This window comes from Macaca thibetana, chromosome 16, assembly GCF_024542745.1.
Source record: "Macaca thibetana thibetana isolate TM-01 chromosome 16, ASM2454274v1, whole genome shotgun sequence".
Lineage (NCBI taxonomy): Eukaryota > Metazoa > Chordata > Mammalia > Primates > Cercopithecidae > Macaca > Macaca thibetana.
The window spans coordinates 75,800,163-75,804,752 of record NC_065593.1 but is presented as its reverse complement, the minus strand read 5'-3'; the positions used below and the strand labels follow the sequence as shown (position 1 = coordinate 75,804,752).

General features: G+C 45.8%; 2 protein-coding genes across 4 annotated transcripts in view; both read left to right on the top strand.

Annotated features, from left to right (window-relative positions):
• The window catches only part of PSMC5 (proteasome 26S subunit, ATPase 5), a 139,223-nt gene that overhangs the window by 78,125 nt on the left and 56,508 nt on the right, over window positions 1-4,590 (top strand). The gene's annotated exons all lie outside the window — the stretch shown is intronic.
• DDX42 (DEAD-box helicase 42) overlaps window positions 41-4,590 on the top strand; it is a 48,306-nt gene continuing 43,756 nt past the window's right edge. The window contains exon 1 of one of the 3 annotated variants that reach the window (XM_050764950.1): window positions 41-60. The gene's annotated coding sequence lies outside the window, so the exon portion shown is untranslated. Of the gene's footprint in view, window positions 61-98; window positions 333-410; window positions 585-4,590 lie in introns of those variants that run through there. The other 2 variants (XM_050764948.1, XM_050764947.1) reach the window with 2 other exon arrangements.

Genomic DNA, 4,590 nt, shown 5'->3' with positions numbered 1-4,590 from the left:
CTCCTCCGTAGGGTTCCGTCAAGTTGACGTCACACGGAACCGGTGCTCCGGAAGCTAAAGGTAGTGATGCTGTGCGGAACCACGTGGCCAAAGGCAAGAGTGTCGCTGTAGTAGTATTTGCAACGGACCAGAGTTTAAATGATAGGCATGTTCATGTAAATGTGGTTTCTGCCCAACCCATTTTCTCTTGGGATTTTTTGACCAGCCTCCTGACGCCACTTTTTCTTCATTCCCAGACCTACTTTCTAGACGGGTCATGAACTCTGTCCACCCAACTAGCAGTTTCCTGTCAGAGTATCTGAGGAGCCTGGGAGGCGTTCTGGAGCTTTTAGGTCAGGCGCCTTCCGGGAGTCGTAGCCCCGGCCCCGCCCTTCGGCCCGCGCACTCCTCACTGCGCATGTCGGGTTTTTGTTACCCTCCCCCCTTCAGCAACGGGCCGTGAGGCGGTGGCGGTGGCGGTGGCGGCGAAGGGGGCGGAGAGGAAGGAGCGCGGCGGGACCGGGCTGGGACAGCGCGTACTTTGGGCCGCGGGATTCTCTCCGTGCCGGCGGTGGTAGCAGCTGCGGCTGCAGCCATAGCAGCAGGTTTGTTCGTGGGGGTTTTGGACGCAGGGCCGCTAGTCCTTAGGGGCACTGGAGGCAACTGCTGGGCCTAGCGAGGGCGGAGGAACCGCGGCCTTGCTTAACAAAGAGTCGGCAGAGCCTCGGGGCACCCGCGGCCGGGGTGCTGGGAAGGGGTGGGAGTGCGGGCAGAGGCCTCGAGGGTTCCTTCCTAGCCGCGTCGCCCTCCCACAGCTCCCGCTTCCCTCGCAAGTCTTACCGAGGCCCAGTTGGCGGCTTTCCGGAGGCGGCGCCCGCTCGCCTTGGAAAGGGATTTGCAGGGTGCCCGGCTCCGAGGCAGGGATAGCGCGGGGAGAATTCTGGCCCAAGGAGGCAGCGCTTGGGAGATGCAGGCTTCCGAATTTGGGGTCCTGATAGGCAAAAGCTGCCAAATGAGAGGAGTGAAAAGATGTAAGGGATGATCTTTGTGCAGCCTTGAGTAGGTCGATTATTAGCATCACTTTGTCACCCAAACTTTTTTGCGGCCTACTTGAAAGCCTATCTGATGTGAATAAATAATTTATGTGGAGTTACAAACATATGCATCAAAAACATAGGAGAAGCTCTCGAGAGTTTTGGGGAATTATATTCTCATCACTGAGAATTTCCCTGTTGCCTACACTCCTATAGGCAGTTATCCAATTTCCTGTATATTCTTTTTGTGAATGATGTTTCTATGTCTGTCCTCCCTCATATACACACCCAGGACTTCCTAAAAGGCAGGGACTATGTCTTAAGTCACTTTGCAGAGCCTGGCTCAGTTCTGGCGTATAGGAGGTGAGCAGTGAGTGTTTTGTACAAAAATTAACATTTAGACTTTGACAGCTGGGAAAAGAAAATGTGTCTTTCTGTACCTGGAAGAGGCATTTACACAATGCCTAATGTGCAATTCATTCATTGAAGGGATATTTTTATTGGTGCCTATTCTCTAGCGCCGTTCTAGGTGATAGGGATAGGTGTTAGACCCCTGCCTTTGTGAAACTTAACTTTCTAGTAGCGCAAGGAGAGGCAAAGAAATACATAAATTATACTGAATGTTAGAAGATGATCAGTACCTTAGGAAAAAGAAAGCTGGAAAGGGGGTTGGGGAGGTGTTGTTAGAATTTGCAATAAAGTGGTCAGGGAAGTCCCTACAGACAAGCTTATGTTTAAGCGGACTGGAAGGAGGAGTGAGCCTATGTTTATCTGGGGAAAGGAACGTTCCAAGCTAGAGAGTAACAAATATAAAGGCCTTGAGAAGGACAAAGCTGGCCCGTTAAGAGTGCGAAGACCAATGCGTTTGGAGCACTGTGAGCTGAGGGAGTATTAGGAGATAGTCTGGGAAGAATTGGGGGAAGGGAGTGAGCGGAACAACCAGAGCCTTTTAGGCTATTACTTAAGAAGGATCTGAGGGTTTCGATCAGAGGAATGATAATATCTGATTTATATTGTAGCAATTTAATAAAAGAGAGGAGTGCAGTAATTTAAATTTGTTTTGTTACATTGATAGTCATATAATCAGCTCCCAGTTGCTTTAAGCTGACAAGAGAAGGGATGCTTCTAAAATAACCAAAACCTAGCATTTACTTATATTTAGTTTAGAAGAATGTGATTACGTTCTTGAGTTTTTATATAGATTCTCATTAAAGAACTGACCTCTATATAGTGTGTGAGATACTCTCAAGGTATTATGTAGAGTAGATGCTAATCACTATCACTAGAACTCTTTCTTCCACCTCCAGAAATGCAAGTGATAAAGTAATGTGGTTTATATAATCAGTTGTTTTTAGTCCACTATATTTAAAGTCATTTAGATCATATCTTATTTTCCACCATTGCCAAAAACACAAACTAGCTAAATTGTCTTCCTTTATAAGCGTGTTCCGCATTTATTCTCACTTCCTAGCCTTCACTAGTTCAGTCTTTCTCCCTAGAATGTCATCCTCTGCACGTCTCTACCCAGCTTGCATCTTTCTGTGCCTAGCCTGGCTTCTGGCTCTTTTATGACGCTTACCCCTGCCTGTTAGCTCATAGTGATCTCTGACATCTTCAGTGTTTTTGTGGCGCTTATGTGTGAAATACCTGAGTTGAAAGAAGTCTGATAGTCTCAATTTACCGATGAAGAAATTGGGTCTTCAGAAATAATAATATAATGAAAAACAAGTTGGCAGCTGACGTATTGAACAAGTACATTTTTGTGTATGAACTTAATTTTTCACACCAACCCTTGAGATAGGTGATAGTCTCATTTTTTTTTTTTTTTTTTTTTTTTTTAAGATGGTGTTTGGCTATGTTGCTCAGGCTGGTGTCAGACTCCTGGGCTCAAGTAATCCACCTGCCTCAGACTCCCAAAGTACTGGGATTACAGGCGTGAGCCACCATACACAGCCTTTCACCATTTTATAGATGAGGAAACTGAACCCAGAGAAGCTAAATAACTTCCCTGAGGTTCATATCAAGTTAGTAGCAAAGATGGTTTACACACAGCCTGTGCTACTTTACTATTCCGTTAAGATTTCCTATGAAACCACCACGTTTTATTTATGTTTTAGAGACAGTGTCTTGCTGTGTTGCCCAGGTTGGAGTGCAGTGGTCCAGTCAGCTCACTGTAACCTGGAACTCCTGGGTTCAAGCAATCCTCTTGCCTCAGCCTCCTGAGCAGCTAGGACTACAGGCGTGTGCCACCATGCCTGGCTAACTTTTATAATTTTTTTGTAAAGACACGGTTTTGCTGTGTTGCCCAAGCTGGTCTCAAACTCCTGGCCATAAGTGATCCTCCCACTTCAGCCTCCCAAAGGGCGAGGATTACAGGTGTGAGCCACCTCACCCAGCCAGCCATAGGATTTAGTGCCTAGAACCATACCAAATAGGACTTCATCCCATGTTGACTGTTTCTCCTGAGCCTAGTTGTAGATCTCCTTTAGTCTTTTACATATTGAATAAATGAATATCTAATATTGAAAACATAAGAGAAAAGTGAATAAGCCTTTTTCTTGAGCCATGAATCCTATAATATGGAATTGGACTGGAAAGGGAGTTGAGGAAGGAGATGCCATTTCTTCTTTTTTTTTTTTTTTTTTGAGATGGAGTCTCACTCTGTCGCCCAGGCTAGGGTGCAGTGGCGCGAAATCTCGGCTCACTGCAAGCCCTGCCTCACGGGTTCAAGTGATTCTCCTGCCTCAGCATCCCCAGTAGCTGGGACTACAGGTGCCTGCCACCACGCCCGGCTAATTTTTTTGTATTTTTAGTAGAGTTGGGGTTTCACCATGTTAGCCAGGATGGTCTCAATCTCCTGACCTGGTGATCCGCCCGTCTCGACCTCCCAAAGTGCTGGGATTACAGGCATGAGTCACCGTGCCTGGCCAGGAGATGCCATTTCTTTGGGGAAATCATATTCATGTCTTTAGGAGTTGGTATTTGAGATGTGCTTTGTAGGATAGGACTTTGGTAGGTACTTATAGTTTATAAGAAAGAGATTTGATGGGGAGGGGACCCAGGTAGAAGGAAGAGGATTCACTAGAATGCTTGTTTTCTTGGAAAACTGAGTACTCGTGGAGAGACCTTGGGAAATATGAATGGTAAAGTAGTTTAATGCCACAATGAAGGGTCTCATTCCAGCATGATTAACTGTGGAGAGCTATGGAATTGAGAAGAGTGACATAGTCAGAAATGTGTGTTCTGGAAGAACCTGGAAAGGGTTTTCTACAAGCATCTGAATACTGACCTCCCTTCTGTGAGACTTTTTCTAGTTCCACAGTATTAATACACACTGTGCTACTCTACCAAAGGATGTAAAACTTGCTTTTCTCTTTTCACTGTGTGTCTCACTATTACTCCATCATTTTATGCTTTACTATACAGAATCACTTCTCATAGACTATGGAAGATTTGCTGGGATGAAGCATCTGGATATATATCACCATTACTTTTCCAATAAAACAGACATTCTTGGGACAGTAGTCGGGGGAGTATTACCTGTCAAATGTCATTAGTCTCAGAGAGGCCTTGCCTG